The sequence below is a fragment of the Aptenodytes patagonicus genome, chromosome 3 (genome assembly GCF_965638725.1).
Source record: "Aptenodytes patagonicus chromosome 3, bAptPat1.pri.cur, whole genome shotgun sequence".
Taxonomy (NCBI): Eukaryota; Metazoa; Chordata; class Aves; order Sphenisciformes; family Spheniscidae; genus Aptenodytes; species Aptenodytes patagonicus.
In genome coordinates, this window is record NC_134951.1 from 63082447 (window position 1) to 63097033 (window position 14587).

The 14587-nt window shown below is 39.0% G+C and overlaps 1 protein-coding gene across 7 annotated transcripts in view; it reads right to left on the bottom strand.

Annotated features, from left to right (window-relative positions):
* The window catches only part of PTPRK (protein tyrosine phosphatase receptor type K), a 418972-nt gene that overhangs the window by 59367 nt on the left and 345018 nt on the right, over positions 1–14587 (bottom strand). The window lies entirely within an intron of this gene.

Sequence of the window (14587 nt, forward strand, 5' to 3'; positions counted from 1 at the left end):
TCTCTTTTGCCTCCTGACACTTGTTGATTTGCCATTGCTTGTTTGCTGAAAATGAAGTTACAATATTAATTTCTATATGAGTGGGCTGTTAAAGAAACGAGCTATTCTGTTTGCAGAAAAGCAGCTCTGATACACTGTGCAGAGAGCACAGGCATGGCTAGGAAAGGCAACGCTGTATGTCACAATGGAAACAAGACCTTTTCTCTTTAATATAGAGCTCCCACCAGAAAAGTTGAAATACCTCATATTAAACTGGACAGTAATAATAATAAAATGGAAGAGAGTGGAAAGGCCTCAGCACAAACATGAAAGCACACATTCATATTTCATATGCCCTACCCCAAACCAGAAACAAGTCCTCAAACTTGTTTAACCAAGTTAAAAATACATTGTGGGACTGTAAATATCACAAGCTAGCCATCATGCTTACAGATGAAGTAAGTTTTTTTTAGTGTTCATTATGACAATAACTTTTCTTACTTTGCTGTAAAACATCTAGTTAGACACTCAATCAGGAGACAAAGACCACATAGTTCTCAAAATTAACGTTACACAAACACCAGCAGGATAGGAAAATGGCTGAGAGTATCTGTTCGCATCAAAAATGAATTTAAAACACAGTAGCCAGTTTCAAAACTGGCAAAAGAAATGTATCTTAAATCTGTACTTAGCTTCTGGTTTAGGGATGTTTCATTTATGTTTCTGTCTCAAATGTTTCTACCACAGAATAAATTGGTTCTAACTACCTTAACCATGTTCAAACAGGGAATAGCTACAGCTTCAGAAGGGAGAGAAAAAGATAAAAGACACAGTCAGCTTATCCTTCATGATTATATTTCCCCTTTAGGCTAACAAATGTTAAGACAATTTGTTGCAAATCTTATTTCTTATTATGTCGTGGCCAGCGATGGCAATGACAAAATTTGGCTTGATGAAACACTTTGTATTGGGTAGGGCTCAAGGAACCTCCATACACAGCTGAATGGAGTATCCTGTACACCTGATGTGTTTTGCTTTGAAGAGAGGTTGAGCAAGCAGCTCAAACATGGAAGGAGTAATATTTTAAGAAATTTTATCACTTGATAAAAAGCAGCTGTCACTTGGTTTTATAGTTTTGAAAAAAACTAGTCAAGTGTTCAGCAAGTTCAGCATATGGACACATTCCGATTTTCCCAAATCTCAGAATGAGTAATTATAGCAATCAGGGCTCTATTGGTCTGGCAGCATAACCCCGCCTCAGCAGTGACAGAGGCTACATGCCGCGGTCAGGTCCCCGACAGGTTTATTGTGTGGGCCCAGCTATGCACAACATGCTACGTATCTGCCCAAACAGCTTATCACCTCTACGGGCTGGCTGGTGGCAGACGAGGCAGTACACACTTGCTGTAGGCTCAGGCAGCAACTGTACCCAGGTGGCTGTTCCTCTTTTCCTCCAAGCTACAGGCGTTAGTTCATACAGAAGTCTACCAGGTTCAGATCCAACAGCTAGGTCAGCAGCCAACCATTAAATCTAGAAGTCCCACATCCTCAGACTATACTCAAAACACAATGCAGCTACTCTGTCTCTGAAGAACAAGGGCTTTGCTGAGCTTTTCTAATCACAAACAAAAGAGGACTCAGGAGGCCTGCCATGAACAACTGAACAGGCCTTCCTGCAGCTGAGCTTCTGCAAGTCAACCCACTGTCCGCCAAACACTGCAGCGCTGTGTGCCTACGATCTATCAGGTTACATTATGATCTATCCAAGCACCACAGACCTCCTCCTCCAGCAAACCAAATTGTTTTACCTAAGTAATTGTTTGCATTCATCCAAAACAGTTCCTTGAATGGGTTACTCAAAAATAAAGTAGAAAAGATTTGTACTTCCCAAAACGATTTGGAAAAATACTTTCAGCGGGTCCTGTTCCATGGGTATAAAATTTCACTGTCTAAATTTCACCAATATTACTCAAAAAGGGACATACAGGAAGTTACGATTTCTGCTGCTCGATTCTCTACATGCACAAATTGATTTCACTTTCTGAGTCTGCGAAAACTCTTCAGTTCAGTTTGAATTCAATCTGTATTACTAAAGCTATTTGATTTGGCTAAGTAACATCACGCTTCAAAGCTTATGCCGAGTAAGCAATACCTTTTTATACAAAGGCAACCAGACTACCAGCTTTCATATTTGGACAAGCATATAATGAGATTCAGTTTGTCATCTCTCAGTCCCTAAACTGCCAGCTACTTATGTAGAATGAGGGTTTCTAAATTCTGTTCAAAAGCAAAATAAGAACTTGGTAGATTTACAAATAGGTAGTGACTGCTGCAAATAGCCACCATCCTTTCCCATCCTAGTGTGTGGCATGATCTAGGCTGAAACATGTAAGTGGTTGGTAACAGCAATGGCACACTCCATAGTTCAAGTTATTGATCAAAAATCCAATCTAACCCTAATGGTTAATATCTGACGGCTATTCATGGGGACTTGTGACATATATTCCCCAATAGACAGAGCAATCTGAAAAATCAACCTTCCTATCTGATAACAGAATTTTCTGTAAATGTGTGAGTAGAAAATGAAATGTATTATTTCATACAGCAATCGTCATCTTTGATCACATTTGAGCTATAGAGGACAGAGGCTCCTTCTAGATGTTTCACTGAGCAGATGAAGCACCCGGTGCCCAGGTTTCACAGTCCAGTATCTTAAAAACCTTTACACCAGGGCAAGGAACGGTAATCCCTTCCATTAGGTGTACAAAACTAAGTGCTATGGAAGATGAACACATGGATGTAAATCCCTGTATAAACATTATGGCTCAGTGATTTCAAGCAGAATGGGAATTAGCTGACAACCTTTCTAAATTTTGGAATAATATCAGATACTAAGCCCTGTATGGATTTAGTATGAGAATGATGTTGGTAACACACCAATGTTTTAGTTGTTGCTAAGCAGTGCTTACACTAGTCAAGGGCTTTTCAGCTTCCCATGCTCTACCGACTGAGAAGGCTGGAGGTGCACAAGAAGCTGGGAGGGGGCACAGCCAGGACAGCTGACCCAAACTGGCCAAAGGGATATTCCATACCATGTGACATCACGTTCAGTATATAAATGGGGGGAAAGCTGGCTGGGGGGGGCCGCTGCTCGGGGACTGGCTGGGCATCGGTCAGTGGGTGGTGAGCAATTGCATCGTGCATCACTTGCTTTGTATACTCTTCTTCTTCTTCCTATTATTATTATTATTTTATTTTATTTCAATTATTAAACTGTTTTTATCTCAACCCATGAGTTTTCTCACTTTTACTCTTCTGATTCTCTCCCCCATCCCACCCTGGCGGGGGTGAGTGAGCAAGCAGCTGTGTGGTGCTCAGTTGCCAACTGAGGTTAAACCAGAACAGTCCTTCAGGATTAAATCTTTATGAACTACTAGAAGTGGGAAACACTAAAGAACTATGAGAAAATCTGTTTACATCTGCAGAAAATAATGACAGCATGTTGAATTATCAGTCCTTATAAAATTTGTTACAAAACTCTAGGGAATGCAGCACCGTCATTTCAAAACAGGAATGATAATCTCAATTCAGCAAAATCTGAGAAATTAGAAACAGATCAAGGATTAATTTGAGATTTGCTTGACTATTTTTTCTATTGTAATGGATCAACAAAACAAGCAGACAATTCAGATAATCTGGATGGTGTTAACGTACATAAAAATTAAGGTTCACATTAAAAAAACGCCTGTACTTGTGCAAATCAACTGCCTTCCATATGTTGAGGCAATTTGAATGCCAATTACAGTAATTGTGGAATCCTACCCTCTCCCTCTCTCATATGGAAAAAAAGTCATCCCTCCACTATTATTAAAAACATGGATATAATAGCAAAAACTCCTTCAACAGTTCCAGCAAATAGTCAACAATTTGGTTTGCCTGTCATTATCTAACGGTCTCCATAATAAGATGTATGATCAGAAAATGTTTTAAAATGTATGTTAGTATCATAGAATAATTTGGGTTGGAAGGGATCTCTAAAGGTCATCTAGTCCAACCCCCCTGCCGTGGGCAGGGACATCTTCAACTCGATCAGGTTGCTCAGAGCCCCGTCCAACCTGACCTAGAATGTTTCCAGGGATGGGGCATCCACCACCTCTCTGGGCAACCTGTGCCAGTGCTTACAAAAAATATGATTGACATCTTCCATAAGTAGCCCTTTGAAATAGCAAAGTCAGAAATACAGTAGCACCAGGGATGAAAAGAGATTTATTATGATGCCTGTTTGCCATCAGTACATAAGGACTTGGTTTTATTTTCCCAGAAAGAGGCCCATTTTCATGATACTGTGAAGTGTACAGATATAATTTGTTTTGCTACCATATTCACTTACACCATACAGTGCCATTCTGATTTTATTTGCATGTTATGATGGTGTTAAGTACCTATTCTTTACCAGAGCAGAAAATCTTCAGACGTAATTTCCCACACTGTGAAACTGATGACACATAACTGAGGATTGGCCTTAAACTTGCCATTAACCACCTCATTATGCAACCTCTGAGCTTTTCTCTGCATTTCAACTGCACATAGAAACCGGCTTTGGGCAATCTGTTGTCCAACATGAGAACTAGGTCTGGCATAACTGGACGTCCTGTAATCTTGCTGCAGTGCTGACAATGTGACAGCAATTTAGAAGTGCAGCATTCAAGGTAACATCCTGCAGCTTTATGGCAGCAAGGGCATGAAAGCAGTGCATTGGAAATGGTTTGGATGCTCGATGTGGAGACCATAAACTGTCCAAGTTTTGTAGCCACACAAAGAGTGGCAACAACTAATGCACAATAGATGTTTCCTTCTGTGGGAAGCCAGATGTCTCTTATTTCAGACATGCTGCTTTAACGTCCTAAATACTATATATACTACTAAATACTAAATACTTTTGCTATTCCCTGCATGAATTTGCTATTAACTGTGGAGTTTTAAAAGAAGTATGCTGCTGAAGTAGCATTGCTGTTCTCTCAAATTTCACTAGTGTATTGTCAGCGCAGACTACTGCCTCAGGGTATTTTCCACCACAGCAACGTTAGAGCAGGACCTCTTTTTCCTCTATGCTAATGGCCTGGCCAAACCACTTGGCAGAGGGGCTGAAACAGTCAATAATATGTAGTCTGCTTACATATGTGTGAATAACCAATACTCAGTCATCAGCAAAGAGCAAGTAACACAAGTCAGCAGATATGGGACCTCTGATTTAATGTGCAGGTTAAATATTCTGGCATCTGTATGGTATTGAATGTGGTTACCTTTCCTGTTGACTCAACAAAGCAAATGTTAATCAGAAGTGGCAAAGGATGCAATCTGTTTCGTGACCTCTTTGACAGTAAAGAGTTCTGGAAGTCCATCCTGATCAAGAACCTTTATCACCACATCACTGTGAAGCACAGAGAATATTCACAGCCCTTTCCAGGCTGCTGAATTTGCACAAAAGCCTCCACACACATCCAAAGTCAACAGCATTGAAAACCACACACAGGGTCATAATTCTGTTCCCTACGCTTTGAATTTACCTAGCGACAAAAATCGCTTTAACAGTGCCTGTAACTGCCTCCTGCTCTGACAGACAGATGTGCGATAACCACATGGTTTCTAGAAAGATCGCCCCTCCTGTGAGGTCCATCTGCGTACCCTTCTGGTCAGGATCTTTCCAGAAGTAGTGTGGTTAGCACACAACTTCCCATTAGAGCAGAAAGCAGTTTGCGCTCCTGAACTTCAGAGCCATCGTCTCCTTACACAGCTGACAAAGCATCAATCTCTGTATTCGAGTAATTTGGCAGCAGTGCCAATCAACCATACTGACTTGCTCTGCAACACATTTGACAGTGTTTAGGAAGTGCTACTACGCTTGGCAATGCTGCCTCTTGTTTCTAGATGACTAGCTGTAGAACTTCACTTAGCACTCTGTCAGAGATGACAAGCAAATAGTTTAATAAGCCCTTGTAATGTTCATGACAACGAGGTGGAACTTCTTTTCATTTAGTTAAGTGTTTGATTAGATACAGAGAAACACAGTGATGCTGATTTTAAGGCCATAAACCGTTTTCATAAAAATAAATAAGCACATTTCTGATTTAGATGTTGCTGAAGTTGTTCTGCGTTCTTTGGGCATCATTCTTTTCTGAGACAAAGTCCTGCTTGCACTTCCTGTCCAGGTGCACAGTAAGCAGCTTTATTGTTCAAAAATATTTTGCCTTCTATTGAAAATATCTCTGTGTTAGGCAGCTGTTAATACAAGGATGGATTAATTGCAAAGATTATCACCTCTGCGCCAAGATGTTGCATACCAATGTAACATTTTATGTTTGTTTTTTGTAGCTGGACTGAAGCAGTTTTGACCTTGAGGTTCCATTTCTCCTAGCGGTTTTAAACGTGATCTCAAGACCTTTTGGCTTCACCTGAAGATGGTGAAGACTACTTTCCCTTGCCTTCGACCACTACTTCTCTCCAGCACGTACTGTCATTTCTACCCTGCTTTCAGAACTGCTCGTGCAACTGTTCTAACCTAGGAAACATTTAAAATTATTTTGACTGACTATGTTAAGATTGTTAATTTTGGCTAATCTCGGTGAGATCAGTCATTTGTAACAGGGATAGCTATGAGCTGCTGACAGGCACTTTTTCCACCAGATCTGTGGCCACCAGCCGTACATACTTTCTAAGAATTTGATTTTCTATCTGTGTTGGCTTATGTGTGATCTACCGAAATCAACTCCTCATTATTAATGATCATATCATCAATCTGCCACATACATGATTTTTACTTCACCAGTGCTAAGCTGTAGCACAGTAAGGAAGCTGCTATTGTTTCAACACTGAATGCATCCATGATGTCTTCTGTAACGACAGCATGTCAGAGTTACGGGACAGTGAGGACCAGCTAGGGCTCAGAGCATACTATCACTGCTGGAGTGCCGTTCAAGTTTTCGTTACCACTTCCAAAACAATCTAGGACTTTCCTAGAAACTTCCAAATCCAGTAAATGTGTATATTAAAAACTTCCAAACTAACGCACCGTTTCCTGGAACCAGTTTCAAACACGACTGATTTTGACCTCATCCAGTGTAAACTGTAGTTTCTGTACTGGCACTAACAATGGTGTTAAGATACCTGTATGTAGGGATATTTCTAGCATCACCAATTGTTTGCTTTATTGGGTACAGAATTCATCTTACACGTCAATGATGTGTGTGGCAAAACCTGCTCTGGACTGTCAGTGTTGACATGCCCACTCATGTGGAGAAAGCTTCACTCTGGCTGAAGTCTACTTACTGGATGTAAACACAACTAGTAATTCCTAGAGACCTCTTTCTCCTCCTTTCTTTGAAAAGGTGAAACAGCGCTGTCCCTCAATGGGGCTGCTCTAAAGCTCTGCTGCCGCGCAGATAAGCCAAACTCCTGTCGCTCCTGGGCCAAACGTGCACGTGAGATGCCTGTGATGGACTGTTAGAGGCAGCAATCTCTGCCTGTTCCACCTCACACACTCAACCTCAGGCACTGCAAGGGGCCATTCTATCCAATGGTATAGTTAATGACAATATAAAATGAAAGTGGGGACACGCTGTCCAGGTGAAATGGGGCTAAAGAGTCCAGTCCTATCAGGTGATGACAGAGTTCACCTTCTCTAAACACTTATAAAATTACTTATGTCCAAAAATGACCTTAAATATGACACAAAGAAGGTAAAGACATAAGAAAAAGTAAGAAATGATGAAAGAAGAGAAAAAAAGGGGAGCTAAAATAAAAAAAACACTGCAGTATTAGCAAATGGCTATTTTAAATGGTCATTTTAACTGCATATCTTATCAGGGGAATCAAGGATTTTCTACTGCAGCTAGAAGTCTGATGGGTTTTGTAAAAACAGTACATTTCTACCTTTATGTCTCCATATTTTTTAACAATGGATGCAAAACAGTCAGTGTCCACAATCTGATTCACAACATAATATTTATAATGGCTGAAGAGAACTAAGAAACCAGGCGCCTACGAAAAGAGCATATATGCTAAGATGCTGATCCTTCAACTAGGGCAGGCAATGTATCAACATTCATTCTCTAATATTTAAATATAAACTAGAATCCTCTACCTGAATTCTTACTTTTAAAATTCTTATTCTTTAGGAAACCTTTAAGGTTCCCAAGATTTCAATATGCTTATAGCATCTGTACAAAGTAATTCATTAAGTATCTAGGCCAGAAGAAATACTGAAATATTTCAAAATCAAGGAAAGCTAGTATTTACTATATCTTTGGACTCAAAATTTCTTCATTCTAATGGTTGATTTTTTTTAATACACTGAAATCTATCACTAGTGTTTCCTCTTACGAACTTACTGATTTTAAAAAAGCTAACTTTCAAAATCAAACCAAATTTAATAAAGAAATGTTTGCATGTACTACACTTATCCACTATGCAATGTATTTAAAAGTAAAGTTCTTTAGCAAAGCAATTAGATTTAATAATTGTATTTACTAGATCTACTCATCCATGAAACTTTTCTGACCAAAAGCAGTCAACTACTCTTTCAAAACAGAGTAATAAACCCATATTCCTGAAGACTTAGGAAAGGGGCCAGGAACTGGAAAATACTTCTGATCATAATTATTCTCAAATACAGTTAAAATAAATGGTTCACCTCAGGCAATATCATAAGCATAAAAAACATTAGATAATTCAGAGTTTTTTGCTGTTACCCTCAGAAGGAAGCCTTATTTCTTAGAGATGTCAAGCAACAAGCAGAAAAGGGTACTTCTCTTCAGTGCCTTATAACAAAGAACGGGAAACACATTCTCTGAAAATTGTCCCATACACATTAATCAGGTAGCTTCACCTAATCGATGCTGTTGTTACATTAAATTCCTTTTTACTCAAATCAAATTTTGGTAATTGTATTCCATGATTTCGTTACTGTCGTGGTTTAACCTCAGTCGGCAACTGAGTACCACACAGCCGCTCGCTTACTCTCCCCACCCCCCGGTGGGATGGGGGAGAGAATCAGAAGAGTAAAAGTGAGAAAACTCATGGGTTGAGATAAAAACAGTTTAATAATTGAAATAAAATAAAATAATAATAATAATAATAATAATAATAATAATAATAATAATAATAATAGAATATACAAAGCAAGTGATGCACGATGCAGTTGCTCACCACCCGCTGACCGATGCCCAGCCAGTCCCCGAGCAGTGGCCCCCCCCGGGCCAGCTTTCCCCCAGTTTATGTACTGAGCATGACATCACATGGTATGGAATGTCCCTTTGGCCAGTTTGGGTCAGCTGTCCTGGCTGGGCCCCCTCCCAGCTTCTTGTGCACCTCCAGCCTTCTCAGTGGGTAGAGCATGGGAAGCTGAAAAGTCCTTGACTAGTGTAAGCACTGCTTAGCAACAGCTAAAACATCGGTGTGTTATCAACATTATTCTCACCCTAAATCCAAAACCCAGCACTGTACCAGCTACTAGGAAGAAAATTAACTCTATCCCAGCCGAAACCAGGACAGTTACTCTCTGCACATATATGAAAATACTCACATTATAGGTTTTGTGTTTGGAAATCTGGAGGCGTCCCTCAGTTAACTGCTTTTTTTATAACCATCATCAAATATTCCATCAAAGGATCATTCAATTTTTTATTTACAACCAAAGGTATCACTTATCAGAACTGGCAGATGTGGTTGCTCGGTCAGCTACTGCAATTTCACATACAAAAGAGGAAAATATGCCATGCTAATATTCTGTTTCCATCTTTGCAAAGCTCAGCAAGTCAGTTAAAATCTCCTCTTTGTGAGATAAAAGACATTATGCAAAAGACCACTGAAGTTTCAACATATTAATAGCTTTTTCCCATGAATGAGTGAAAAGAAAGATGTGACTTAGGCAACATCTGCATTTTTCTCTAAATTCATACTGCCACTTAGGTCTCCAGTGCCTATTATGATGGTACAGCTACAGGTCATTGTAGGAGCATTGATCCAAACATAAAAACAGCAGTGAGAGAAGCTTTGTTTCATATACATTTAGCATCTGACATCTTCCCTCATTTGTGCATTAATCAGTAACAGACATATCTGAGCATCCTGCTACAGGAGGTGATTTGACTTTCGCAAATTTCCCTAAGAGCAGAAACATCATCAGGAACAATTTCAAGGAAATAATTATGTTCTAGACAGATTTATGACTTCTAAAGACCTAATCCAAAGCACATTAATGTCAGTGGAAGGACTCCCATTGACATCAAAGGCCTTTAGATCAAACCCCAACTGCTGTGGGAATGAATTCAGAGCAATAATGATGGTGGACTAAATGCACACTTGCAGTTGAAATGTTACCACCCAGACCTTTTTATTCCTCAAATCAGATTAAAAAGTCATTTTCTGCTATTTCACAATTACTTCCAGATGCGCATCATCTCAAATGGCATTTTCATCCATCTGTATGAACCAAGCGTGCATAGAGATAGAGAAGTTCTACACTGCCTGAACTAATAATACAAATGAAAGCCACAAGGGAAAATAATTTTGGAGGTGATGAAGTTCATGTTTTAAACGCGGAGTGAGAAACCTCGGAATCCATTTATTCCTTCTAACTACTTTGGGATAAAGCTGCCAGGCCCACCACTTCTTTATTTACTGCCACAGTAGATTTCTTCTAATTAAATTTTCAATATTTTTCTCTAGTTCCCAAACAAAACAAAAGAATACACGTAAATCAGTGTTAACCTCAAACTTGGCAGCCTAAAAACTGTCAGAAATATCAACTTCATATACTCTCTGCTTAGTAACAGCTCTCCTGTCCCTTCTGTCCTCTTAAACGTCTATTTACATGCTAAATAATTTGAAGCATCACTCTTCTCTGACCATGTTAATCTAGTTTCATTCCCTTAGCAGCCGATAACATTTTAGATTGTGAAATAAAATGCCAACGTTGTGTGCTAGTGGAAACTCATTCAAATTTTTACACAAATTCAACTCCAAGATGTGACTGATCAGTCATCAACATCATGTGTTACTCTGAAGTGCATGCTATGGGAATCACACATCTTTTATTCACTCCTCTAGCAATACTTTGGTTAGGCAGGTTCAGTTATCACATATTCATTGTGATATGAGCATGTAATGGACTGGTTGAACTCTGCCTCACCAAATTAGTTTTAGTAAGTTTGAGAACTTTCTATAGGAGATTATATGTGACACTTTTTTTGTCAAATAACACACATTTCCTAGCATAACTCCATCTTTCAGTACCTAATGAATACCTCACCTATTACCTAAGTCTCTGTACCCTTCTCTGCACTTCAGAAAACAAGATTTTTTTTGTCCTTCTTCAGTTACTATACGTGTGGGAAACCAGATCATTAGTGACTGGGTAATGCTACTACCTAGATTCAAAGAATAATGAGCCAGAGAACAATTAACTGGTTTTTTTGTTTGTTTGGTTGTTTTTTTTTAACAAATTGATGCTGATCACTGGTTACTAAGAGCATCTGAATGGGAAGGGAATTCAGGTTGACAGAGGAAGGCAATATTGGCTAAAAGTATCCAAGGTATTAAAATGGTTCAGTTCATACATTTTCTGGGCTATACTTGTAATGGAGATCATGCTTTAGGTATGTCCTACCCACCACCTGTGTCACAAGGAGTTATTTTTAACGTGGTTTCCTCATGAATCAAAGCCTATGTGAACAGACTGTGTACGTGTGCAACTTTCATACCCTCTCTCCATATCTAATAACTTGGGACTCTCTTGGCCAATTCAGGCCAATCTGCAGAAAGGCAAAAGTCACAAAGTCATTAAATTCTTAAAAGCTTTATGGAAATAGGTGTCCAGCTAAAGGGGGAATCCTATTATTACCCTAAATCAGGGCCATCAAAGAATCACCCTGGCATTCATCCTTCAACTGCAAGTACACAGGAACTGCTCAGGAGACTACTTTTTAATCTAGTGCTGTTGCAATATTTTCTTCCATGAAAAACTAACTCAGTGTATTTTAATACAACAGACACTAGTAAGCCTCTCAGCTTACTCTAAAAACATTTTTTCAAGACACACCAAAAGCAGTAACATACTTTAGTCATTACTTGGCACCATCTTTTAGATGAGTTCACACTTCAGTGCATTTTGTTATCAGAAGCGCACGAGAACATTGCACCTGGAATATATGGACTGAAAAAGTCTGAGCGCTTCAATTCAAATTTGCTGACTTTCATTAGTTTGACACCAATAAAAAAAACTATTCCATCAATTCTCAAAGGTAGAAGGCAACCCATGGGAATGATACATGCAAAACCCCTTAAGCATTAAAATATGTGTAAATTATGTTAATAGGGAACTGCCCAAGCAAAAAAAAAAAAAAATTAGTCAGGGAAATAACACATTTAAAGAAAGTTAAATTATCAAGATTATAATTTCAGGGATATGAACTTCTCCAGCACCAAACCATGTCATTACTACCATATTTTTTCTTCCATCTTTATATCTTATCGGCGTGAATATACACAGTAGATAACAACAGACCCTTGAATGAGGTAAAAATAAGAAAGTACCTTCGCTGGTAATACTGAACTTCTCTACCAGGGAAATTTTGTCTTGGCTTTACATGGACCTTTAATGCCGTTCCTCTCCCCCTGCTTTCACCCCAGCTCTTCATGATTTTTAATGCCTTTTCAACATGTTCAAGGCAAAATTCAGTTTGGCCAGCTGTTGGCTGCTTCAAGTCACATGAGATGACACAGAACTACACACTGCTTTTATAACTGAATACATAGTTTAGACAATTTGCTGGATTTTAAAAGGGTACATTAGCTTTACTGGGGTGCGTTAGGTAAGGTGAGACAGTCCCCTTTTCCCTATGAATATATTACAAACGTAACCAGATGACTCCTAGGTCAATGATTCAAAGCAAACTTACACACTACGAAAAAATCAGCGTAACCATATGAACATATACATAAACCAATATATTAAGTATACTTTTCTTCAAGGACAACAAGTCGTGGTATTATTTTTATGACGAAAACATGGGAAAAAATTTCAGTATCAGCTTTTTAAAAACCATTTAGAACACCAGGGTAACTCGTTTGAGAGCTATGAATGTACGTGACTTTGAAGTGATGATTCCCTATTAAATGCATTCCTTCAGAGCAAGAGAAAGCATTTGCTCCTAATGTTGCCTCCCTCCACATTTCATATCTATCAATTAAAATAAAGTCAGAGAAAACATTTTGGTTTTTAGTTCCACATTCAAGGAGTATAGTACTGACATATCAGGCAATGCAGTTACTTCACGAAAACATGTCTTTAGCCAGAGCGGCAAAGCCAAGATTTATAGCACGATGGTAAGAAACATGCTACTCATTTCCCCTTTCCTTCAGACTACAGCCATTGGGGTGCAGGTGACACTTACGGCAGAGAAAGGCATACAAGCAACCACCAGGACTATTGCTCCCGCGAACACTGCTTTGACATCAGTGGACTGAATATGGTTAAGTAAAAAATAATTTCCTCATAAGCCAGGTGAACTCCTTCCCCATTTTGTTATTACTATCCAGAAAATGTATGATGAGAGAGACCGCTGCTCTCCTCTTCCTCATTCCATATTTCTGCAGTATTTTAGGGTATTTCTAAGCCTTTCAAGACTCTCCCTTGACTCAAATCCTAGCAATACATGCTTGTGGTACATAAATATTTGTTTATGCAAATATATTTTAATTCAAACATTTAATCTTGCCAGGTAAACACAAGAAAGATAATGCTGATATACTTTTCACAGAAGACTTAGCTCATGGTTTTAATTTCCTGTTTTTATTAGCTTACCTCACTTGATGAAAACATTAACGCATTTTGAAAAGTACGTTTTATTTTCTGGTTTCTCAAGAAAACGCTTTGTTGCTACCACCTCATTAGAGTCATCAGCTTTTAATTGGAACAAGTTTTAAATTTAAAGAAGCGATTGAAAAAATGGTGCTGATGTGTCACCGCAGTACTTTAAATGCTCACTTGCTCATATCGAAAGTTGTTTTTATGCTGAATATCAATATGCAATTAGAAAGAGATAATGTAAGTAGTGCTGGGCCTCTGCAGAGTACTCTTTCAGCATTTGTAAGCTCCCTTCTTGTTTATGCTGCCGGAGTCTATCAAACAACTCTCATGTTGACACAACATGAAAGCAACCAAAATGAATGGCTATAAATACAGTCAAAGCAAGAGATAGCAATAAGCAGAACAACTAAGTCCTCATTTGAAGATGAAACAGTATTTCTGAGTGAGCAGCATGTGATTAACCTGCTGTATGTGGGGTCAATATGATTTATTCTCACAGCTCTGCAGCCAGTCGTAGCCCTGGGCCTCACTTGCTATCAAAGACACAGCCTTCCTCCAATCAACCCTCCCCTATGTCTAGCTAACACTGAGCTCTTACTTAGGAAAATTAACTATCGTGTCTTTCATTTAAATTATTTCCACCCCTGCTTGGAAATAACTGTTAGCATAACGGACAGTTTACCAAGTGTGCTTTCTAGTCTCCAGTTCATCTATCTGCTGCCTGCAATGCTCCTGCAGCCT